Source organism: Coffea eugenioides, chromosome 3, assembly GCF_003713205.1.
Source record: "Coffea eugenioides isolate CCC68of chromosome 3, Ceug_1.0, whole genome shotgun sequence".
Lineage (NCBI taxonomy): Eukaryota > Viridiplantae > Streptophyta > Magnoliopsida > Gentianales > Rubiaceae > Coffea > Coffea eugenioides.
The window spans coordinates 44,596,951-44,624,271 of NC_040037.1; positions in this window are offsets into that span (position 1 = coordinate 44,596,951).

Consider the following 27,321-nt stretch of genomic DNA (forward strand, 5'->3'; position numbering starts at 1 on the left):
ATTATACAATAAACAATAAACAATAAACAATACCTATGGTTCGCCAGTCTCCTCGACCAAGCCCTTACTGGCTCGATTCGACTGACTAACCAATAGGGTGAGGATAAAAGTAGTGATCCATAATTAAAGGGAATGTAATTAGGGTTAAGTGGGAGAGAGAAAGGACAGCATGGACCTGGTTGAACTTTGTGCAAGAGTTTAATGAGAAATATCTTCCACCAATAGTTCAGGAAAAAAGGGAGGATGATTTCATTAGACTACGTCAAGGAGGCTTAAGTGTATCTGAGTATGAGACTTAGTTCACCAAGTTATCAAAATTTGCTCCTGAATTGATAGCTACGGAGCAAAGAAGGGTAAGGCGGTTTGTGCAAGGGTTGAACATAGAGATACAAGAGGCTTTAGTGGCGGCACAAGTTAATACTTTCATGGAGGTTCTTGAGAAAGCCCAGAGGATAGAAATTACAAGGGCGCAAGTGAAGACTTTTCATGCAAGAAAGAAATGTGTGTCTAGCGGAGACCAAGGGCAAGAACAAGGTGATCTAGATATGTCACCTTCTAAGGTGGGTCGAGGAGCTGGTGGTGTGAGAATTTTGGGGACATCCAAGGGAGTTACTCCGAGAGGAGCCCCAGGTGGAGGAGGACAACTGAGAGGTGTCTCATAAGGAGATAAAACCTCAATCCCTTACTTATCTTGTGAATATTGTGGAAAAACCAACCATACTGAGGATAATTGTTGGAGAAAGACCCGAAAATGTTTATGGTGTGATAGTGTTGAGCACCAAATTGCAGCTTGTTCCCTCTTCGATGAGACTCAGCAGTTAGATAAGTCAAACCATAAACAACCAAATGTAGGAGGGAATAGATCCAAAGTGTCTGTCAGAGTATATACCTTAAACCATCAGCAAGTGCCTAATCCGCCTAAAGTGGTAGAAGGTCTACCAATCGAGCTAAAATATTAGTCATTTGCTGGATGGCCGTTGCTACTTGATCCCCTCCTTCAACCCTAGGTTCAGGTTGTTGCTCGGCCGTCACATCTCTCTCTTCTCTCGGTTCTTGTACTTGTCTAGTTCCATGTCCACGATTAGAACCGCGTCCTCGACTAGTCCCACATCCTTGACTTCACCTACCATTCATACCTCTTTTGAAAAATAGACTATATAGGTATAAGCAAAATAAAGTAGCTATAAAACTCGATAAAAGTATTTTCAAATCATAAAATGAAAATAATAGAGCACATTTAAAATAACATACTTTCTTTATATACATATCATAGTAATTCACATATCAAGTCATGAAGTACTGTACATATCATCCTAATAAAGTTAAGAATTTATAACATTCAAAGGACATAGAACAAAAGCAAGCCTATTGGTTAGTCAGTCGAATCAAGCCAGTAACGGCTTGGTCAAGGAGACTGGCGAACCATAGATATTGTTTATTGTTTATTGTATAATCTTTTGGATATGGTCCACTAGATTCGGTATACTCGAGTATTACCATCACTCTTACTTTGGAGTTCAGGTCCGGTAAAGGGGTTGATTGGTGGATGAAAATTGGTGTAAAGTGGAGATCTACAGTCATGGTTTTGCTTCTTTAAACGTTAATGGAGTGTCAACGAGTTTAGATCAAGTAATGCAACGGGAATTTGGCTCTTGAGAGCCATCTGTATCCTTATACTTTGAAATGATTATTGCTTGTAGTGTTATTATTTCTTTTTATGAACTTTTACACTCGCTCATTTTGAAATTTTAAGTTTTACATATGACCAACGTGCTACTTGGGTTTGCATGAAGTTTTGGAATCTCACTAAACTTTGGCTCACTCTTCCTAACAATATTATGGCCAAGGTTTTTATAACAATGTGGGCCTTGTAATGTTTGTCAGTTTGCGAGTTTTTAGTTTCTCTCTCTCTTTTTGGCCCTTTGTTGAAAATTGAGGTTTCAAATGTACTGCATTATTAGTTCTGAATTTGGTAAAAGCACTGTATTATGTGAATCCTTCTCAAATTCCTACAAATATGTTCTTTTAAATCCAAAGCCTTTAAGTAAGGGCTCCAGTTTCCCTACTTATATGGTTTACTCCTATCCCCTTTTCTATTCTTTTATTTTCGGGAGTTCATAGCCAAAATCAATGATATATATTTCTAGAATCATTCTATCCTTTATTTTCTTCCTTCTTCACATCCTAAGATGTTTGTCTTCTAAGACGCTGATTATATGCGTGGTGATCAAAGTAAAAGAAGGGACTGCTAGAAAATAGTGATCGGGGATTAAAATCCTTACATTTGCAATTAAAGATTTAAATCCAAAGGATGTATAGAAGTGCACCCTTAAGGACTAAGGTGAGTTTCTCTCCTTCAAACCATCTTGGTCCAATTAGGATCTCGTTGAACGTAGGCTATCTTAGAAGTAAGAATAATATTAGATGTTGACGATTGGCAAAAAAGTAAGAACCAAGGATTGAAGCTCGAGTAAGTAGGAGGAGATATTTTCAAGATTAGGACATGGAAGTGGAATGGGGACTCGCACATTAAATTTTCGTGGTCACACGAGTATAAGTGAGATACCTACAAAGGACCGCTACAATAAACTAGAGCGGTTGGAGGAGGGATGAATTCAATGGTTTGGAGAAAAAGAGTATAAGTGACAGATTCTGAATTCGATTCCTTTCACTTATATTTATTAAGAAAAAAAAAGTCCTAAAGCAGTCCGGAAAGTGGGATGAGATTTTTTTTTCTTCAAGATTGCGTGGTGGAGGTGGGATGGGACCTCGCCAGATTGCCTGTCACATTTAGTGGTCTGAAGACTTCGTTAATAAACTAATTAAAGAGTTGTCAACAGTCTTTGGTCATCCGAAACCGCGGGATATGTTCAAATTAATTTCGAGCACTTTTGAACTTTAGGGTTTCTGTAATTGTCGGTCAAATGCGTGCGCATAAAATGATTAGGCATGTACCAGTGCATTAAAATCCAGATTGTGCTTTTTGCCTCTTTTTTTTTTTTTTTTTTGCTTCATTAGTAAAAAAGCTCAAACTGAACCTGTTGGTTTGATCTGCTGAATAAAAAATCTGGAATAAACTGGCTTCTTCATTTGTTTATTAGTTTGTTATGCACCTTTTCTTTTCTTTTTATTTTTTTCATTTTCTACTTTTTAACGTTTTCTTGAACCAAGTGGAAGAAGGGTCAATCTCACCTTAGGGCGAGACCCGTTCATCCTACAACTACAAACGTTGAAATTAACGGGTAAATCACAGAAAACCTCCTTGCATACACATAATGTTCCAGCATTTTTGGATCAAGAAAGACGCAAGAGACTCTTTGGTTCGTTTACTAAGAAAGTCTTCAGACCATTAATATTCCTTTAGGGATGAAAGAAATGTTACTGGTCCCTTCAACGTCCACTGTCCTGTCGAGCCTTGAAAAATCATCCTCCAGTCAAGGCCCCGCTCTTGGTAATGTTAATCCACTGGTCCTGTTAATCCACCATCCCCTGGTGCAAAACACATGGCATATTCCAACATCTTGTGGATGATGGAAGACCGGAAGACGGGAAGACCAAAAGACTCTTGTTTCGTTTGCTAAGGAAGACTTGGCACTAGAGACTTCTTTAGACATGAATGAAATTTTACAGGTGTCCTCCCACGTCTACTGTCTAGTCTGGAATAAGTCTCCCCCCCAATCAAAAGCAAGGCCCCGCTTTGAGTCCTGTTAATCCAATGGTTCTCTCCGGATGTCAATTTTTATCCAACTTATTTATGAATAACTAAATAAAAAATAAATAAAACTTATGTCACTATTGAAAAAGAATTCAATCCAAATACTCAGCTATAACATTGAATGGTAGGAAAACGATAATTAAAGCTTAATCTAAAATTCAAAGTGTTCAAATCTTTATACAAAAAGTATATAGAGAAAGAAGCAATCAAGAGTTAAGTGAGGTTTCAAGAGAAAAGAAGGAATATATATATATATATATATATGTAGTGGTCAAAGAAGGACTCTTTGAGTATTCTCTAATATTAGGATCAGATTAAGAATTTTAGATCGACAGTTGGAGATGAGAAAAGTATATGAACGGGTGGGAAGTACTAAATTTAGTTATTCTTTTCTCTCCTCTAAGAGCATTATTTGCATTTCTAAGTTTTACCTATTTTTGTATTCAATTATATCCTAATTTATTTTTATTTTAGTTTCTCTCTCCTTTTACCACTTTTTTAAGTAAATTTGAATTAGCTTTTATTGTGGTTTCTCTCTTCTAACAATTTTTTATCTTTTTAACAAATTTGAATTATTCTTTTTATCCATATGTATTAACTTACCGAAAACTAAATTTTCCTTCATTGACACAAATATATAATTTAAGTTTATTATCAATATAAAAGTGTATTAATTATTTCAAAGAATATTTAGTAATCTTTTGGATTGCCTTGCTATGTTAGATGAATATTAGCACATCAAAACAAATGTATGTATAGAGGTCTTCAAAATTGGTATGGTAGTTGAATAATTAGAACACATTGGGTGTGGTTGATACCAACCATTATTTTAAATATTATCTTACTTGCATCAAAAACAAATTTTTTAACCGTCTTTTTATCTCACATGAGTCACATCATAAAATTATTATTCCAAATAATATTTCAAATAATCTCCAAACCCATCCATTAATTTTAAAAAATTATTTGTGATATGTTTTTCTCAAAATATTCATGCTTACACAAGTTCACAAATACGAGGGCTAAAATACTAGTTTAAAATGTCAAGCAAATGTTAAAGTTGGGACTATGCAAGCATTGTGAGTAAAAACTTGTATTTACTCATTCAATACACGACCACAAGTATAATTCAAAAAACGCCCTACCACGTATATTTTCCAAATAATCTAAATAGACTTGTACTTTTCATGAAAAAATATTAAAAAACTGATAAACTTTTCCTGTATTCTACCTCATGAACGATACTTTAATTTACAACAAAATTTTAAGATTTGTATGAGCCCTTTAAATTATCTAGTTCTTTTTCCGCTCCCTTGAAAGTTAGATAGTATAGGTGTAGCTATTTGTTAAAAAGAAATAGCCCGTCATATTTGAGTTTTATACCTTTTTAATCTCTTACATTTGAATATTTGTATCATTTTAGTCCCTCACTTTTAAGATGAGGATTTATGACCCTCACATATTCACAATACGCCACTTTCATCCCATAACTCATTTTCAACAAAATTTCACCTATAACACAAAGAAATATGCCAAAGTATTGTGACTGCATGTGTAAAATCATGAAATACTTGTAAAATTAACTAGCAATATCATGTGAAGCTGAATTGTTACAGAAAACTCACTGAATTTGCTTTCTACCAACTTAAACATAAATTTTAGAATGTTAAAAAAATCTACAATAAAATTTATGCAACTATTGAAATTCACCCAAAACATGTTATAATGTAGAACATAATTCTCTTACCTTAATAACATAAGAAAATAAAATTTGAAATACAATAGAGAAAAATATTAGTTAAGCTTGAAAATTCCCAATTTTCCAGTAATACTTTAGAATTGAATGAACGAACTTAGTTATAATTTTTGAGCTAATTTCAGGTGAAATGTGATTGAAAATGGATTTTGGGACAAAAATTGTACATTTTGGATATTTTAGGGACCAAACTAAACTATTCAAAAAGTAAGAGAAAAAAATACGAAACCTTATATATAAGGGACCAAATTACATCGTTTCAAAAGTGAAGACTAAAAAAATGTAGAAAACTTAAATATGAGGCAAATTTATGCGTTTTTCCCATAAACACACACAATCTTTATTTGTAACTTTTTGCACATTATTACTGAGACATACGTGCCAATATGGTTATGTTTTTGCAATTCGATGCGGTTGATGTATTCGTTGTATGGGACAATGTACAATTATACTAAACTATTGTATCCAAATATATTACATATTTTACTTGTATATACTATCTTTTATTACAAAATAAAAAGTGGGAGGCTAAATGCATAGTCCCCTATCTTAAATCAACACATCGTAAAAGTTTTATTACTAATGATACATGGGATAATTTTAGAAATCTCCCTGAAGTTTCTCATAATATCACTCAGTTCCCGTAAAGTTTACTTCCTCATTAGTTTGACAGGACTACATACTCTAACCAAAGGTCACAAATTGACAACATTATCCTTGTTCTTAATAACCATTTAACCAAAAAACCAAATAAATAAAAATTTAAACCAAAATACGTAGATTAATAAACCAAATTGATATCTAATAATGGTCCATATTTCACTATAACGAGATCATAGTGGGATAATAAAGAATGTAAGTAAATTAAATCTAGCCAAAATCAACCATTTAGAAGGATTCTGGTGAGCAATTGACACATTAAAAAATTTCATAGACAATTATAAGGAGGTCAAGAAATTTTTCTAAGAAATATATTTTCATACATGATGTTGTTTAAGTTGTACTGAGAACTAAAACAATCTCTTCATAAGTGTGAGTTTTTCAAGGTGTAAATTTTGTTTTTGTTCTAATATAATAAAAATAAATAGGTCAAGTCAAAAAATCAACACCCTATAAAAATTTAACCTTATTTTATTTCTATTGGTGTTGTAAATTTCATAAGTAAGATAACATAAGAGTAGTATTGAAATAAAAGTTTTATCTTTCTTGTATTTCCTTCAAAGAGACTAAAATGTTACAAGAAATGTCAATTTAAGGGAAGTAAGTAAAATTATAAAATTCTCAGAAGAATCAAGTAATATTGTGAAAAACCCAATGGAGGTTTCTAAAATTATCCCATGATATAAGTTATTTTTATTATTGGTCCAAGTTATCAATGCATCAGAAGTGTCGATATAGGATACGGAGTATGAATGTAGCCTGTTCCAAAATTATATATATTACATGTACAACAACCTAATTCATGAAACGCATTTGGATGTCCTGAGTTTAGATTGAGGTTTATTTACGTTAACTTATTAGTATGCTAATATGACTTTAAATTTGGCACTGACCATCGTAACACTTCAGTAAATGTAGCGAACTCTACTAGTCCAAAAACATCTCAATCTCAATGAGTTGTCCAGTCTCTAGGACGTTTTGGTAATCCGTATTCGTACTATGCTGGAAAATGGGATCGTTCTTTTGCTGCGTAAACGTCCAAATGCCAAGCCTATCAGGTAACTAGGTGGGTGCAGTGTTATAATCCGGCTAAGGTCAAGGCCTAACAAATTAGACGTTTGGGGTTCAATTCCTTCATTACCTTCCTGCTCCTTAAATTCAATCATTCCTTGCTAAATCTCTTTTTTAAGCGATAATCCTAGCTGTGCTTTCCATTGTACTTAGGTATATAAGTGAACCGAGCTACTAGCAGTTTGACTCGCACTCGGTCAAAATTAAGCTTAAGTCGAGTGCGAGTAACTCAATAACTATTCAATCCAAGTTTGAGTATTAATTTTTCAAGTTCGGTAGCTCGTCGAGTCTTACCGAGCACAAAGTAATTAATTAAAAATTATATATTTATTTATTACAAATTTATTCTTTTAGGCTTGGGAGTTGTATATGGAGACACCAAAATTTTAATTTTATTTAATTTTATTTAATTTTTGTTTTTATTTTTTATTTAACCAAAGTTCGCAAAATGATAGTTAGCTACTTTTATTGAATTAGGTTCACCTTCTTTTAAAAAATAATTTCCAAAAAAGAAAATTCTCACAAAAATTTATTTTCAATCTTTTCAAATTCAATTTCTTCAAAATAAAATGAAAATTTGCAAGGCAATCTCAAATAGGAATTTAACATCTTTGTTTACCCTAAATTTGCTTTGAAAAAGAAAATAAAAACAAGAAAATAGGTGGAATGCATACAAGATAGCTAGGTGGGTTGAGTGAATGTTAGCCATGTGTTTTTGTCTTTTTGCACACTACAACACTCGCAAGAGGCTAGGTGGCAAGACAGCTGTGGGTTTTGTTGGAGGAAAAATCTGGAAAAAGAAAAAACAAGAGGGGTTTCGACAAAGAAAGGGAGGAGGAACAAAAGAGGGACAAGAAAAAAGAGAGCTTCGGGGAAGAAAAGAAAGAAAGGAGAGAAAGGAAAGAAAAAAGGAGGAAACAAGAGAGGAGGAGGAAGAGAGAATCTGGGGAAAGCAAGAAAGGGAGAGACTATGGAGAGATAGAGAAAAACGAGCGAGATATTGGGAAAAAAAGAAAAAAGAGAAGAGGGTTTCAGGAACGAGCAAGAGAGGAGAGAAAAAAAGGAAAAGAGAAGAGAAAGAAAGGAAGGGGGAAATCTGGGAGAGAACTATTAGTGTGTATACTTGGTGGCTGGGCTGAAGTTTCGCTATCTTGTGTCTATTAGTGTCTATCTATATTTGGTAGTTTTGGTAATTGCACATAATTAGGTAAATTGGGGCTGAAGTCACGGGAGCCTGGGGTGCACATTGTACTTGTATATATAGAGCAGATGGCAATGAGAAAAACATGAAAACTTTTCCCAATTCTTCTGGTTTCACATGGTATCAGAGCATTCTGGCTCTGAAACAATACCGAACCCCTAAACTATAAATCCTAGGACGATGACAGATCAAAAAGCTTCAAGTTCGAAGACCAATTCGCCGTTCTTATTGAGCGCGAATGACAACCCAGGCAATTTAATTACGCAGACACAATTCAAAGGACCAAACTATGAAGAATGGGCTAAGGCCATGAGGATTTTGTTGAGGGAAAAGAAGAAACAAGGTTTCATTGATGGCACCATTAAGGAGCCGAACCAGAACTCAGATGAAATTGATGATTGGTGGACAGTGAACTCCATGATTGTGTCATGGATCTTTAACACCATCGAACCAGACTTGCGTTCCACGATTTCATACAAGGAAACGGCAAGGGAATTATGGGATGATATCCAGCAGCGATTCTCTGTTCATAATGGCGCGCGAGTTCATCAATTGAAAATGGAGGTTGCAAATTGCAAACAAAACGGGGATTCGATCATGGCTTATTATGGTCGACTCAAGAAACTGTGGGATGATTTGAATGATTATGATCCTATGCCTACTTGTTCTTGTAATGGATGCAAGTGTAACTTCGTTACACAGCTCCAACAGCGTCAAGAGGAAGAGCGAGTGCATCAATTCCTCATGGGGCTTGATGAATCATCTTATAGTAATGTCCGTTCCAACATCATCGCTTCAGACCCTCTTCCAAACCTTCATAGGGTTTATTCTCAAGTTACGGAGCAAGAACAAGTGTAGGTAATGACTTGAGCAGCTCCCAATCGGTCTGATCCGGTGAGCTTTGCCATGAAAACAATTAGCCCAGGCCCTCGGAATTCAGGGGGGACCGAAAAGACAATGGAGTTTGCTCTCACTGCCAGAAACCGGGACATAGCATGGACACATGCTTTCGTCTTCATGGCTATCCCAACTAGTGGCCAGGAAATTCGACTCAAGGAAGAGGCAAAAGACGTGGTAACCAGGGGCGTGGTCGTGGTGGAGTAGCACGGGCTCATGTTGCACAAGGGGCAGTAGGGGCGGCTGCTAATGTTTCCCATGGGAGACCACTTGATGATTCTGATAAAGCTGGATTGGAGACCTTGAGCAAAGATGATTGGGAGACTTTGAAGTCTCTCTGGAACACTCACACGAATAATACATCAGTTGCTCAGCCAAGGCTTAATGGTAAGGCATATTTACAATGGTTGTTTGACACAGGTGCTTCGCATCATATGACGGGAGAGGAAACTGCATTTGTAGAGCTTCAAGGAATACCTCCTTGTCCCGTGAAAATGCCAAACGGTGACTACGTTATGGCAACAGGAGAAGGAACAGTTCTTGTAGGAAAATTATCTCTCAAGGGTGTTTTATATGTCCCTGAAATACGATGCAATTTGATATCTGTTTCAAAATTAGCCCGTGACAAAGTTCATATTTTGAAATTCACTGATCGTTTATGTGTTGTCCAGGACCGTACTTCGAGGATGCTGATTGGAGTGGGTGAAGAGCTTGAGGGGCTGTATGTCGCACAAGGGGAGCCTCTGGTCAGTGCTCATGGAGCCACTGCAGTCAAGAATATGGGTTTGTGGCATAAAAGGTTGGGACATCCCTTTATGCGAGTCATAGAAAAGCTCCCTACAATAGACGGTAGTATCGAGATAAATAAAGGTGTTCATGAACCTTGTGACGTTTGTTTCCGGGCAAAACAAACCCGTATTCCTTTTTCTATTAGTGACCATAAAGCTAGATATATCTTTGAATTAATTCATTGTGATTTGTGGGGAGCTTATCGAGAGGCTAGTTTTTGTGGTGCTACCTATTTTCTGACTATTGTTGATGATTGTTCTCGTGGTGTATGGGTTTATTTGTTAAAAGGGAAACATGAGGTCCCATGTGTTGTTAAGAATTTTTTGGCTATGACCGAGAGACAATTCAATAAACAAGTCAAAATTATACGCAGTGACAATGGTACGGAGTTTACTTGTTTAGGTGATTATTTTAAGGAGTGTGGCATTATTCATCAGACTTCCATGGTTGGGACACCTCAACAAAATGGAAGAGTTGAGAGGAAACATCGACACATTTTGAATGTTGGTAGGGCGCTTCGTTTTCAGGCTAACTTACCTATTCAATTTTGGGGAGAATGCATTCTCACTGCAGGATATTTAATCAATCGTACTCCATCATTGATTTTGGGTGGAAAAACTCCATATGAAATTTTGTTTGGAAGTCCTCCATCTATTTCTCATCTTAGAGTATTTGGATGCCTATGCTATGCTAAGAATATTAATCGGGAAAAGGATAAGCTTGCGAGTCGAAGTCATAAGTGCATATTCATGGGTTATCCTTATGGTAAAAAGGGGTGGAGGGTGTATGATCTAGATAGGAAGATTTGCTTTGAAAGTCAAGATGTTGAGTTTGTTGAGCACGTGTTTCCTTTTGCCCATACGGACTTCGCAAGGTTGGCAACTCCAAATCCTCTGCCTACTGCCATTAAGCCTACTATATTGAAGGACGTGCTTGAGATTGAGGCACCTCCGCCAGCCTCTGAATATGACGGACAGTCCGTCGAAGAGGGTGTGACAGCAGATGGGATCGTACCAAAACCTGAAGTTGCAGAGGTTACGGGTGCAGTGGACGATCTTGGTCGCGGCAAACGAGCGTGACAGCCTTCAGTTCGTTTGCATGATTATGTGTTGCATATAGCTGCCCTCAGTTCCTCGAGCTCTCCTTCCTCTTCCTTGGCATCCTCAGGTACGCCCTACCCCATCACAAACTATGTGAATTGTGCTAAATTTTCTCTGCCGCATCGTCGATTCGTGGCTGCAGTAACTACAGGGATTGAACCAACCAGTTTTAAAGAGGCAATGCAGCATTCATGTTGGCGTGAGGCAATGCGAAAGGAGGTTGAGGCTCTAGAGGATAATGGGACACGGACAGTTGCTACTTTGCCTACGGGAAAGAAGGCTCTTGGTAGTAAATGGGTCTACAAAATCAAGTATCATGCAGACGGAACAATCGAGCGATACAAGGCACGCTTGGTTGTTTTCGGGAATCACCAGATCGAGGGTTTTGATTATAATGAGACGTTCGCACCAACTGCAAAGATGGTCACGGTTCGTACCTTCTTGGTAGTAGTAGTGATCCGTGGGTGGGAATTGCATCAGATGGATGTGCACAATGCATTTTTACATGGCGATCTTGAGAAGGAAGTTTATATGCATTTTCTACCAGGTTTTACGGCACCCGGAGCGGATAAAGTGTGTCGTATGCCCAAGTCTCTCTACGGGCTGCGACAGGCACCGCGGTGTCGGTTTGCCAAGCTAGCTGCGGCTCTGGTTCAATATGGATTTTGATCTGGTGATAGGTGGGACTGATAGTGATGCCATTCATGCGTTTAAAACTTACTTGAATGATTGTTTCCACATGAAAGACCTTGGTAAATTGAAGTACTTCCTTGGTCTTGAAGTAGCGCGACATTCGATTGGGATTTTTCTTTGTCAGAGAAAGTATGCTCTCGATATTATTTCTGAGACCGGTTTGTTAGGTGCTAAACCTGCCGGCACACCAATGGAGCAAAATCATCACCTCGCTTTAGCTAAGGACGAGACCCTTCCTGATCCTATGCCTTATCGGCGTCTTATTGGTCGCCTTATCTACCTGACGATTACTCGCCCTGAATTGTCTTACTGTGTGCATATCTTGGCACAATTTCTGCAGGAGCCACGGCATAGTCATTGGGAGGCGGCCCTTCGAGTTGTTCGTTTCTTAAAACTTCATCCTGGGCAAGGTCTTTTGCTACGCTCTGATTCCTCTCTTCATCTTACGGCTTATTGTGATGTGGATTGGGCGAGTTGTCCCTTGACTCGACGTTCTTTGACGGCATATTTTCTCTTTCTTGGGGATTCTCCAATTTCCTGGAAAATGAAAAAATAGCATACCGTATCTCGATCTTCGGCTGAGGCAGAGTATCGATCTTTGGCCTCTACGACTTGTGAATTGAAATGGCTCAAGAGTTTGTTAGCTTCTCTTGGCGTCCCTCACTCATCTCCTATGCAGATTTATTGTGATAGCCAGTCCGCTCTTCACCTTGCTCACAACCCTGTGTTTCATGAACGCACCAAGCACATCGAGGTTGATTGTCACTTTGTTCGTGATGAGATTCGTCGTGGTATCATTCTTCCTCAATTTGTATCCTCGTCTCACCAACTAGCTGATATCCTTACCAAGGCTCTTGGCAAACGTTCGTTTGATGACATTCTTTGCAAGTTGGGCATTTCCGATCTTCATACTCCAACTTGAGGGGGGGTATTAGTGTGTATACTTGGTGGCTGGGCTGAAGTTTCGGCTATCTTGTGTCTATTAGTATCTATCTATATTTGGTAGTTTTGGTAATTGCACATAATTAGGTAAATTGGGGCTGAAGTCACGGGAGCCTGGGGTGCACATTGTACTTGTATATATAGAGCAGATGGCAATGAGAAAAACATGAAAACTTTTCCCAATTCTTCTGATTTCACAAGAACAGAGAGCTTGGGACAAGGAAAAGAAAGAAAAAAAGAGGGGAGATCAAATAAGAGGAAAATAAGAAAGTTGCAGCAAAAAGTTTTCGTCACCAAGCTGACGAACTAGCCTGTTTCGGGGCCAAATTTCTGCTTCTATTTTAGATTTTTGAGGGATCTTTTGGCTTTTACGCTCTCTTGGGAGACAATAGAAGAAATTTCGTTCACAAATTTCTAGGAGAAAATGGCTCTAGGCTAGTTAAATTGAGGCTCAAAGTAACGACTTCATCATCGCTGAAGTTTCTGCGACGAAATTTCCCTTGCTTCATTTCAGGAGGCGGCACGCAATTCCTTGCAATATTTCATGTTCATTTGATTACACAAACATTTTAGGTAACTAAAACTTCTCCTTTTGTTGATTTAACAAAATTTTATGAAGATTCAAACTCATTGGGTAAGAGTTCTAAGTTTTGCCTTGTAACGATACTTGACGACCGTTGATACCTCTTTGTTGATGTCCATTACATGGTCTTGATTGTTGGAAATCAGTCTTTTCAGTTGTATGATGAAGTTTATATAGTTACTTGATGGGTTTGTTTGAAATGAAAGTGATGTAGGAATTATGAAAATGATGTTGCGATTCATGAGTTAAGATTTTTATTTTTTTTGTCATTTTTCAATCTGAGTTGCATAGTCTTGCAATAGGCCTTGAATGGTGTGTTTGATTGCTGCAATGTGGACCAAACCTTTGCATTTTCTAAAAAGGTTTTTTTCCCCCCTTTTATGCAAGCTCATGCACTACTTTTGATGATTGTCTTTGGACCGAAATGTTACTATTGTGGTTTCTCTTGTAACAGCAATATAGGAAGTTGCAGGAAAGCTTCAGAAGAAGAAAGCTTCTTCGAAACTTGCCTGAAAAAATTCCAAAAATTGCACTTTAACCTCTAGCTTTTTAAATAATTCTGAGTTGGCCCAAAAAATTGGAAAATAAATCAATTCCTGTCCCTTAAAATTTTAACTTTCTTTGGCATGCTTTAATATGATTTTTTGGACAGATTATTTATGTGTTTTAGGATGAAATTTAAGGTTTAATAATTTTGATAGATTTATAATTTTGATTTGGGTTTTAGCAAAAGAGTTAAAGATTTGGGTAATATTTTTGTTTGGGTTTAGCAAGTGGGTGTTCGTTTATTTTTGTAAATTTTAGCATTGGGTTTGGTAGGCTTTATTTTGAGCCCTTAATTTTATTTTTCTTTAATTTTGACCCCCAAAATTTTATAATAATAATAATTTGACCACAAAAATTTTCTCAATTGTTTGCAATTAAGTCCTTGTTTGTTTGATTTCTCAAATAGAAGTTGCTTTTATTTTTTAATTAGTCATTATATTCCATTTGAATGCCTAAATTGATAGATTTCATATTTATTTCCATTTTCTTATGATTTATTTGTTAATTAAATTGGTGCTTTGATCATTTTTATTAATTCTGAAGTTAAATAGGGCAAATCCACCCCCTAATTAGCTACTAATTCAAGGCAGGTATCTTCTTGTATTATTTTAAATCCCATTATGTGCCCTTATGTGTTTTTATGTGTGTAATTGCATGTTTCTTGAGTGATTTTTCTTTTAGTTATTCTTTTTATTTGTTTTAAATTTCATATATTTAATTTAATTTTGATGATTATTTGAGAGGCATTTAAATGTCAAATTGTAATAAATAGGGGTTCAAGACATGTATTTTGATAGACTATATAATAGATAGGTTTAATTCTTACCGAAAATGTAATTAGTTAGATAAATGTAATAGTTAGATTATTATTTTATTCTTTCCCCCTCTTAGATTGTAGTTATTACCCCGAATGTAATAGTTAGGTCTCTATTTGTTTTTATTTGTTTGTGTGTTTGCATACTTCTATGCTTTTGTATTTACTCGCTTTCTTAGAATTTTTACATCTACATATTATACTTATGTGTTATGTGCTCTATGTGCATTATGTATTTACTTGCTTTAATTGTACTTTATATGATCTATTTAGTTATAATAAATGCATGACGTCACCACACTAGTTCAACACTACTTGTGGTCTATTTTCTCGATTTCTCGCTAGTCCAACGCTAGTGAGAATACATGGATTAGTCCAATGCTAGACCCTTAGGGACCGTCCATGCGTTAGATCATGTTTGTGTGACAAATCACTACATTTCATGCATATTTTCTACTTTTTAGGATCCTTACCATTTTGCATGATATTTCTTCTATGTGTATACCCCTTATCCCTATGTGTGAAACATAACATTTAAATTTGCATTCCATTTAGGAAATTAGACATCGGTTAGTTCATTTGTTTGACTAAGAATTAGGAGAGTTAACCCTTTAAATATGGGAAATGGACGAGTATGACTTTTTAGTCTTAGCACGCTCATATCTCCTCTATAAAAAGAAAAATTGAGTCACGAATATTAGTTTCCCGTACCCATTATGATGCATTCATTTAGGTAATGTATATTTGTATGTTATTATTTTCTTTTCTTTTCTTCGAGTCTCATCTTTTGTAATTTCGTGACCTCTTCAAAGAGTCACTTTTGGGCATCACAATTAATATTGTAGACACCAAATTTTTATCAAATTTAATATTTTTCTCGATTATTTTTCTATTTGATGAGTCATTTATTTTCTTACATTTTAATGTGTATTTTTCTTATATTTGCAGGTTTGTTTTAGCAAAAGAAAAATAACAAAAAAAGAAAAATCAATTTTTAGAAAAACAAAAATTCAAAAAAAATTAAATAAAAAAAAGAAAAGGTGGAAGAATCATGATGTCTAGGCATCATGATGTCTCTAGCCATCATGATGTCTAGACATCATGATTCATTCCTTTTTGACCAGGCAACGGACTAAAGCAGCAACGGAAGAATAAAAATGGGGGAATTTTTGCAAACAAGTCCCCGGGGCTCCTTTCCACGAAACTCTCTCGGAATTCTCTCAATTCTCCCAACTCTCTAAAATTTCTCGGCTGGTTCAAGGGGCAGAAAGAAGGAAGAATTAATTTTGGCAGACGGGTCCCTGGCTCATTCTCTCGGTTGGGAGCTCCCAACGGAACAGCAAAGCAGAAAAGAAAAACTCTCTCGGGGACTTGCTCACGGAGGTCCTGAAGCCGCAGAAAAAAAAAAAATTGCTCCAGAGGCCCCTGCTCTTCTCACGGGCTCTCAACGGAAAAAGAAAGGAGTCCCTGGAGCTCCAAGGGACAGAAAGAAAAAATTCTCTCCCTAGCTCTTCTCACAAGCTCTCAACAGACGAAGGAAAAAACTGCAAGAGAGGTCCTTGGGAGCTCAGGGGACCGAAAAGAAAAAACACCCCTCATTTGCCCCCTCTGTCAGGCCTCGGTGCAGAAGAAGAAATTTGCAGAGAGGCCCCTGATTCACTCTCGCATCTCTCCCTCTCTCGGACGAAGGCTACGGACAGAAAACAGAGAGGGAAAGAAATTTTTGCAGAAGAGATCCCTGGCTCAATCTCTCTCGGTGGAGCAATGGAACAAAAGAAGGGAAGGAAGAAAATTGCTCCGAGGACCTCGACTGAGGCAGAGGCAGAAAAGAGAAGGAATTTGCAGCAGAGGTCCCTGGATCATCTCCCGAACTCTCTTCCTCTCTCTCGGACTTGGGCAGAAGAAAGAAAACAGAGCAAAAAGAAAAATGCTCCCTCCTCTCTCCCCAAAATTCAACACACCCACATACAATTCAGACACAAGCAGGTAACAACTGGACAATTGGAGCTGGAAATTGCATCAAAACTTCAGCCAAGACAATACAAACTTCATTGAGGTATTTCTTTATTTTATTTTTTCCAGTTTTTCTTTTTCCTTAATTAATTAGATTAAACTCATCCGTTGCTACCTATTTGTCTATTTCTTTCACTGATGTTGTTGAATTTTTGGGGAAGCCATGAATAAACATTAAAAAAAAATGATTTCTGTAAATGCATGTCAAGTCCTTGTGAAAATGCAAAAATAACAAAAAAGAGTTTTAGGGGGTTTGTTTTGATTTAATGTTGTAATATTTGTTGTTGATTTTATTGATTTCAGTTTATAGTTATATTGTGAAAATCACAAGGAGTGTTGTAGTATAATTTTTATAATTTTTGGTAAAAGATAAGGTGATTTGAAAAAATAAAAATCGTGGTTGTTTCTGGCATTTTGGCTATCTTCGGATTATTTTCTGTACAAACTAAATCCGAATTTGGAATCTACTCGAAAAATCGAGTGGAAGTGTGTGTTTTGATAATTTTTGGGTGACCGAAAAATCGCTGGCGATCAGCGATCGGTGGCACTGTCGGCACAGCCATTGCCGCCAACTGAATGTGGCAGGGAAATTTGCAGCGGAATGAAGATTCAGATACTTTGCAATGATTAATGGGATTTTGCATTTTTGGGCCCTCAATTTTTATATAATCTTATTGTGGCCGGAAAATATGAAAAATCGATCATTTTTCCCCTTTAAATTTTAAATTTCTTTGGTTTGTTTAATATGATTTTTGAACAGATTATTTATGAATTTTAGGATGAAATTTAAGGTTTAATATTTTTTGATAAATTTATTATTTTGATTGGGTTTGGTAAAATAATTGGAGTTTTTGGCTTGAGGTTTGTTTGGTTGGAATTTGATATAAAAATCTGGCCTATTTTGCTTGGGTTTTAGAAATGGGTTGTTGGTTTATTTTCTGAGTTTTTTTTTACTTGGGTTTAGGAGGTTAAAATCCAACATTTTGGGTTGGGATTTTGGATTGGGTTTTGATTAATTTGATTGGGTTTAATTAGTAAATAAAAAGTGGGTTGGCCTGCTGGTTTTCCTTTGGACTTTACTTGGGCTGAGTTGATTTTAGCCCGAAGAAAAATAAAGAACGGCCCAATGGCCCATTTCCTTAAATGATCTGGTGACAAATTTGCTGTTGGTCCCTGTACTTTTTATTTATTGTATTGTGGCCCTAATGACTTTTATTACTTTCAATTATGTCCCTGTTGTAATTGCAAATAGGTCCTTTAATTTTATTTTTCTTTAATTTGGACCCCATATCTTTGTGATAATTGAATTGGATCCCAAAACTTTGTTTATTTTTGCAATTAGATCCTTAACAGATTGGACTTCTTAAATAGAAGTTGCTTTTCTTCTATAATCATTGATTACACTTCATTTAAGTGTTTCAATTGATTGATTTCATTTTTATTTCCATTTGCTATGATTTATTTGTTATTTAAATTGGTGCCTTGATGATTTTGTTAATTTTGGAGGTAAATAGGGCAAATCCAATTTCCCATTAATTACCACTTCAAGGGAGGTATCTTCTTGTATCATTTTAAATCCCCTTATGTGCTCCAATGTGTTTTATGTGCAATTACATGCTTTGAGTGTTATTCTTTTATTTATTATTATTCTTTTCTTTTTATTATTGTGATTCATTTTTAATTTTATTTATTTTATTTTATTTTATTCTTGATTATTTGAGAAGGCAATTAAATGCCACAATTGTAATAGTTAGGTATTTATTTTAACTATTTATTTTATTTCCCTTTTAGATTGTAGTAGGCTTCCCCCTAATGTAATAGTTAGGGCTTGTTTGCTTTATTTACTTGGTGTGATTTGCGTGCTTCTTGCTACGTGTTACTGTTTTTCTTAGGATATTTGCATCTAGATATTATGCTTACATGTTATGTGTTACGTGCTCTTATGTGTTTATTTATTTTAATTTATATTTTATTTGTTTACTATGTATTGTTAATGCATAACGTCACCACACTAGTCTAACGCTAGTTGTGGCTTCTCCCTCTATTTACTTGCTAGTCCAACGCTAGTAAGGATTTTTAGAAATGGGCTAGTCCAACGCTAGACCCGTATATGGTTCATGCATTAGATTCATTGTCGTATGATATTCACTACATTTTCATGCATATTTTATTTTTTAGGATCTTTTCTCATTTGCATGATATTTTCTATTATATTATCCTCTACCCCTTACCCTCTACATATGTTAATCATATCATTTAGAATTGCATTTCATTTAAGAAATTGTGGAATAAGTTAGTTCATTTGCTTGTTCATATTAGAATAATTATTCTTTGAACAGGAAAATGGGTTATTATGACTTTTTTAGTTTAAATATCCCATTAATCCCTGTATAATAAAATTATGTCACGAGTTTTTGTCTCCCGTACCCATTACGATGCATCCCTATTCTTTGATCACTTATATCTATGTATAGAATTTAATTGTCTTCTTCTTTTTATTTGATTTCATCATTTGCATATTCGTGACTCCTTCAAGGTATTGTTTTGGCCTTCGCAATTAATGCGACTGGTATCAATTAAATCCTTGAATGAACATTTTGTCTCTCTCGATATTTTTATTTGCATCCATGTAAGATACATCCAAATGTGATAAATTAAGGGTTAGATTAGGAAAATTTTGACTAAACCTCGCAACTAGCTTAGACTAGGTTGAAAGGGTGCCTTAGGTTTGAGTTAATCGAACCTTTGCCTTCCCTTTCTTCAACCGTGACTCCCGAATTCATTTTTTCTGTTTTCAAAGACCTGGAGTTGTCAAAAAGGGTTTTATTTTATTTCTATTTAAAAAATATTTTTTTTTGGTGACTTGGTACACCCAAACTCAATACCAAGTGGCGACTCCTATTTTTTCTTAAAAACCCTTTTTAGACTAAATTTTGGACCCAAATCGTCGCATTTTTCAAAGTCCCATTTTAGGTCCTTTTTCACTTATTTTAAAATAAAATCACATCTTTTATAAACTCCTTTTATTTCCCATCGCGAAAAATGGGGCACGACAGCTTGGCGACTCCACTGGGGACGCTAGAGAGTCCAAGCACTTGGTTTAGTTGTCTTTTCTTTTTCTAACCCTTTCACTTATCATATTTGGATGTTTAGGTTGCGTATTCCTTTTAATTTTTCTTTATTCTCATTTTTAGGATTATTGCATTTCACACACGCGACCGTCTCTCGATATTCACATATACGATGATTTATTATTTACTTTCATTTATTTATGTTTATATACTTGTATCGCGCTTGCATTTTGGGTGAGGGAAAATATCACCTTAGAGCCTCCATGCTTGTTTTAATAATCCTTCCCTTCAAAAGGAAGCACCTCATACGTGCATGCATTACTTTTTACCCTATTTTTATTTTCTCGTGGGCGCCATCCCACATTTCCTTGTAGGATTAGAATCGATTTCCTTAGGTATGCGGATGGTGTGCGTTGCGCCCATAACGGTACCTAAGGGATCACTCAAGCCACCGACCGAAGGCCTTGGGATTGATGACCCTTCGCCCTTTTGTCTGAAGGCTTGGGAGCCTGAGCTTTATCGAGTCTAGATGCATTAGTAAGCCAAACCTCATGCATCCATGATAGACTTTGCCCAGGTTAGAGTCAACATATCCAATTGGTAACACTAGACACGAGGGGAGGGATCCAACCCCTCTTTTCCTTTTATTGTTTTATCTCTGTGTATTGCTTTGCTACAATGTGTTATGTGTATTTATCTGATTGAACTAATTTTTCTTGGTTTTTGTCTCCATTGCATTCACAAACATTAGGAAAATAAGAGGTCTGGCATGATCCTCTTTTAGGACCTACCCTTATAGATAGGCTATTGCACGTTTAGAAATTTCGGTATATTTCATTCGTAAATTAATAATGGCATGTCATTTTTAGGCCTACCCTGACATATTAAAGGGTTCCTTATGTCATGTTTTCATGTAAATTGCATATTTTATTGCTTTAATAAATTGGCATCATGCATCCACCTTAGAATGGAATGCAATTTAGGGGATCCCGTACTAGGAATAAACCGCCCCTGTGTCTCGGATATATAATTCAATGAGACTTGCACGTTTATATTTTTTGTACTGTCTAAAGGGGTAGTGCACGAGGTAAGGTAAGATCCGATCTTTTCGAAGACGGCAAAGCATTTTTTTTGCACATTAGAATATGAGCATCTAACAATCATCTTTTGACCATTTTCAACATAATTGGTAAAAATCCCTTGCTTAAAGGACATTGACTTGAAGAAATTCACAAATGATTCCTCATTGTTGAGACGATAAATATATTGAGGCCAAATCTTGATTTTAGGAGGCTCATAGACTAATGCATCGCAATGAATTTTGAAAATTACCAATGAGTGGACAATTCAATCCATTTTTGAATAAAACATCAATTTCAATCAATTCATTTGATCAATTTATCCTTTTTGGGTGATCTGGTCGATTTTTGAATAAATCATTAACTCAATTTCATTCATTTGGCCAATTCACCCATTTTTAGGGCAACCGAACTGATTTTGAATAAATCAAGTTTCACTCTATCCATTTGACCAATCTACCCTTTTTTAGGGTGATCCGATCAATTTTGAATAAATCAAATTTCATTCAATTCATTTGACCAATCTACCTATTTTTTTAGTGCAATTCGGTCGATTTTAAATAAATCATCAATTTCATCCTATCCATTTGACTTTTTTTTTCCTTTAGGGTCTAAGTCTAAGATTCATTGAATAAATTAATCGAGACATTGCAATCTCTTTCACACATCATTTTATGTGTTGATCGAAACAAGCAATCCATTCGGGCTTTGTCCTCATTTTTTCAAACAAATGTCTCTTCTCACTCCAATTGGCCAAGTTTTTCAAATCATTTTTTTCATTCAATCAGTTGATCGGATTCATCAGGTATTGTATGGTGCCTACACTAGAGGATTGCATTTTCATGTTAGGCCTACCCTTGGCATAAAAGGGCTCCCCCATAGGACATGCATACCGATTTTGTAGTCTTACCTACTGACTCGGGGTATTTTTCTTTTGTTTCCCCCCTCCCCTGCATTTATAAAAATTGTTTCAACAAGATAAAAATATTTTTCCTATATCTGATAATATTTTTGGTTTGATAAATTTTGAAAATTACAAGTGTTACTTGATTCTTGAGCAGATCCTACAATGTAAAAAAAAATGATAAAAAATTCATTTGAAAATGCTAGTGTAAAGTATCCCAAAAATCTTTTGATTCATTGTTTCTAATACATTTTGTCTCAAAAGACAGAAAGAGAAAGTGTGTATATATTTGAAAGTGTATTCTTTAGAGGTTTTTACTTTCTCACATGTATTATATTTGAGGAAAATTTTTTCAAACATTTGAATAATAAAATTTTTATTTAGACAATTATTATTTTGTATATATTCATTCTTTATTTGCTTATTGGGGGATTTCATGATGAATCCTAAGGAATAAGATTAAATTGAGATTTTTCGACCTCTTGTTCAAATATTCATGAGTATATGTCCAATCCCCAAAATTCTTTGCATACACTAGATTTGTGGTCTAAACTATTCAATGAGAGTAGTCGAAAATAAAGAGGGGTCATTCAAGTTTGATAGCTTGTCATAAAAGATCAACCCCAACACTTTTCATTTTCATTTTTTTTGTCCACTTCTATTGAACCTCCAAGATCAATCGCATTGGTTGACTAGCTTCAAAGTGAGACAATTTTTACAGTGAAAATATCCATTGTGTCTAATCCGATTCAATCTACATCTAAGTGAAAGCAAAATGCACATATTTCTTATTTGTTTTGAAAATTTGGAATGATACTTTAGGCTTTCGTTTCTCTATCTATACAGATCCTATCATTTGTTTTCCCATTTGAGACTTTTTTTTTAAAAAAAAAAAAAAAATAGAACTTCGTTTCAAATAAGAGCCTCAATGATCATGACCTTACATGAAAAGAAATTTCAAATGCCAAAAGAAAATGGATTCTTAATGAGCTATTATTTTCTTGGGTTGTCATGAAGCGTAAGAATGATGCTTTGGCCATCGTTTCTGCAATCTAAACACTTTTATCCCTTGCATCCTTATTTGAGCCTAAATTGGTGGTTCGTTTTAAAAGCACTTATGATCGCACCCCGCACTGGGGAAGGAGATTTGAAAAAATGAGGGGAAGAAAGAAGAAAAAGCTACAAGTTGGAGGAATTTGACTCGACCATTGATATTTGGTCTTCAATATCGAAAAGAAAGAAGGGCCATCTATACTCCAAATTTAGGAAGTTTTCAATTCTATCATTGACATTGGGATATCAGTAAAAAAAAAAGAAAAAAAGAAAAAAAAAGAAAAGAAAGAGTATTGTCCAGCGGATCACTCATGTTTTATGGATATGAATGAACAGAAGTCTTTCTCAATCAACTAATTCAGATATATGCAAGGACTTTCGCATTAATGAAAGTTTCCTTTCAGAGTTAATGTAAGGAACAGAATAAAAGTTAGGCCCTCTTCTTTTCCAATCAAACATTCTATCCCTAGTTACCCCATTTGGACCTTCAGAATAAATCATTTCGTTTGACAACCCATGAGGATCGCAAACCCCACTGGGGGCAAGCTTAGTTTCGAAAAGAAAAGAGAAAACCCCACATTGGGGCAAAATTTTTGAAGAAAGGCCAAAAGAAAAGAAAATGAAAGAAAAAGAGAACCTCAGTCAAAATAAATTCGGGCAAATTTTGAAGAAATAACAAAAGGCCGAAAAAAAGAGAAAAAGAGAAGAAAAAGGGGGAAATGAAAGAAAAGAGAACCTCAACTAAGAATAAACTAGGGCAAGTTTTGATTTAACCCTAAAAAATAGGGTTGATGTAGCAATACGATCTCAGATCATTTAAATCATTTTTGAAAATCCGCCTTCAAGACTTAACCTTTTCTAAGCACCCCACCAGACCCTATTACAAAAGCCGAAAGTCCTGACTTCTGTTCTTTGCAATATCTCTGTCAAGAAATTTTCTAATTGGCAAGTGATGCTCATATACTGATGCCAGGAAAATTTTTAGTTGTGATTCTGAATTGATTAGGTGTGAAGTTGACACAGCTTATCATGTGAAAACTCGCAAGGACGCCTTTGAAAAAAAAAAAGAAAGAAAAGCCAGCAAGAAAATAAATGCAAAAGATTCCATGCTGAAAGTCCCAATTTGAGTGATGATAAAAGTCAAGCAAAGTCCAACATCTTCGCGTCGAAAACTGGAGCAATTTTTTAGAAGGAATGCGATTTTAAGTGCATTGACCTTGAAAATCTTATTTCTTTTAGCTATCATTTTCAAGCCACATTACAAGCTCATAAAGTCCATTGCTGACTTATCTCTCATGACAATTTGAAGTAAGGATCATGCTTGTAAGGAATCTACTAATTACTCATGATCATAAGGTCATAACTTATTTTCATATATTTAGCTGTCTTTTCTACCCATACATTACAAGCCCATAGAGCTTATATGTTGACTAAATTTTCTCAAGAAATAAGAGTGATAAACCATTTGCTTTCACTAAGATGTGATATTGAATGTGTTGGATACAATTTGGACAAAAAAAAAAAAAAAAAAAAAACAGATCCTGATATACCATCTCCTTGAGTCACCTCAAAATCCTGAATAATACCCATTTGATTGATCCTAAAAGATGAGCCAACAAAAAGAGGACCCTTTTCCTTCAACACCAATCCCAAAATTGAGAAAGAGATCATTTGCAATTTGGTCTTATTTTGAGGGATTTATCATGGAATCTTCTACATGAGTTTGGATATAATATTTAAATTCTTCATTTGAAAAATGTAGTTTCTATTCACATTGTATGTGATTATTTTGCAACTAAAATAAGCCCAAATTGGGGCAAATTTTTTTGTAATATCTATGAGATTTCATCAAATAAGTTCAAATTGAGGCAAAATTTTATAATACATTTGTAGGGTATGGCCAAGATCAAGTATATATTTTTTAAAATCTTGATAAGTCAATACTCTGCATGAATCTTAATTGTTACATCATTGTTCAAAAAAAAAAAATTGAAAAATTCAAGTGCTTTGAAAAATTCCCCTTATGCAGGTGTTTATGGTTGAGATCAAGGAAAAAGTGCAATTCAAAACTTGCAAATTTGGAGATTAATCACGAATAAAAATGGAGCAATGATGCTACATTGCAAAGTGGAGGATCGGCTATTTGCTCAAAAGGAGTACATACTTCAGCAGCCAACTTGAAAAAAAGGAGAAGAAAAGAATGAAAAGAGAAGAGAGAAAAGAAGAAGATAGGGGAATAAAAAAAAAGGGAAAAAAAAGAAAGAAAATAAAAAAGGGGTAATAAAAAAATGAAAAAGGTAAAACAAAAAAAAACAAAAAAAAAGAGGTTGAAAGAAAATGAAAAAAAAAAGGACAAAGGGGGAATAAAAAAGGAGAAAAGAAAAAATAATAAAAAAAGGAATGAAAAAAAAAAAGAGAGAATAATAAAAATTAAAAAAAAGGGGGATTGAAAAAAAAAAAGAGTTTTTCCTTCAATTTTGCAAATTTTGCAATTGAACTCTGGGAGCATTTCATTAGAGATTACATTTCTAAGTTGGGGCAACACCTTGCCCTCTTATGCTGAAATGGAAGTGGTAATACATGCCAAAACCGAGATCCCGTCCTTGCACATTTTGACAAAGGCTCAGGCAGAAGAAATCAAATAGATTAAGGAGCACAATGAGTTGCTGTCTCTGATTGATGAAAAAGAGGTTGAATGTTTGTCATGGACAATGCAATCATCAAAGGATGGTTCGTTAGTTATGACAAGAAAGATAAATCTCGCTTATTTGAAGTGAGGGATAAGGTTTTGAAGTAAATTCTTCCGATTCAAAAGGAGGTTAAAGAAAAGTTTGCTCCAACTTGGCAAGGGCCATTTATTGTTCAAAGAGTGCTATCCGGAGGAACGTCCATTCTTACAGAACTGGATGGACAGGTCTTTCCTCTGCCAATCAATTCAGACATGTGTAATAAATTCTTTATCTGATTATGTGATTTTTCTTTTTGAAATACCATCTATGGCGGATCAAAGGCGAGCCTTCTTCTTTTCTCTTTGAACATCTTATCCCTAGTTTTCCCCATTGAACCTCCAGAATAATTTAACCTTTCATTTGATAGCCCTCCTAAAGATTGCAAACCCCATACTGGGGCAATTTTTATCTCCTATTTGTCATAAAAAAAAAGAAGTCAAAAGCCAAACTGGCGCAATTTTTTCAGTTTTAATACCCCCATACTGGGGCAAATATTGATAGAATGCGGTCTTAGGGTTTTTGAAACCTCTTTGAAGATTTTGCTTTGAAACCTTAACACTTTTTCTACACCCCACATGACCCCATCATCAAAATCATAAATTCCCGACCTCCGCCTTAGTGGTATTTCTAATAAAAATCACTTAATCAAATGGCAATTGATGTCAATACACCTTCACCATTTTTACATGGGAAGGGTTGTCGCGCTGATGCCATCCCTTCTTTAAATACATTTCTGAGTTGATAAATGTCGAAAACCTGAAAGGGTGTCTTCAAAAGAATGAAAAAAAAGAGAGAAAAAAGGGATTGAAAAGAAAAAAAAAAGAAAAAAGAGAAGGATGAAAAAGAAAAAAAGAAGAAGAAGAAGAAAATGAAAACAAAATAAAATAAAAAGGTGTGACCTTTGTGAAAATCCGAAAGGTTAAGGTCATCAAGGTGAGATTTTGGAGCACAAGAGAATCATGAACGAAAAGTGGGTTGCTGATACTTGAGATACTGGCCATTCATTCAAATCTGGTCATTAGAAAAGTTGATTTGTGGTACAAAGTGAGGTATGGCTGACTGATGCTGGAAAATTGAGAAGATTCAAAACAAGTTGCAGCACAACTCTTGAAGAGCAATTTTGACATCAAAAGATCATGCTTGCATGGTTCAGGGACCTCACAAAGCGCAGCACAAGAGAAATGCAGCATGGTATTCGTACATATGATATTCTTAATAGTTTTTTTGCGGAAAGGCAGCGAAAAATGTGGCCTTTGTTAAACATGATTTACACTGGCCAAATATCAAGAGGAATGAGCTCCAATTTTGGTAATGCATTTTAAATCGGCTTTGTGGAAAAAAAAAAAAGGTCTTTTAAAATCGAGAGGACAGTGACATATGTATGTACCTCTCAAATCTTTTGAAAGGAGAGTTGTCATTGGTATTTTTCAAGTTTTAGAATTCGTCACCTTTGATTTTTTTCAAAAAAACAAAAAAAAACAAAAAAAATGTGTGTGTTTCTTTCATTTGAAAAAAAGAAAAGAAAAGAAGATTACAAATCCACCAACTTGAGCCACAATGTCAAAATGCAAAGCAGATGATTGGTTGAACAAAATTGATTCAAATTGAGTCAATTTTTGAAATGATTTTTCAGGTAAGTATTCAAGAACTTTTTCATGCAATAACGTGTGTCATGTCTTTTATCACCGTTAGCATCGAGTATTGA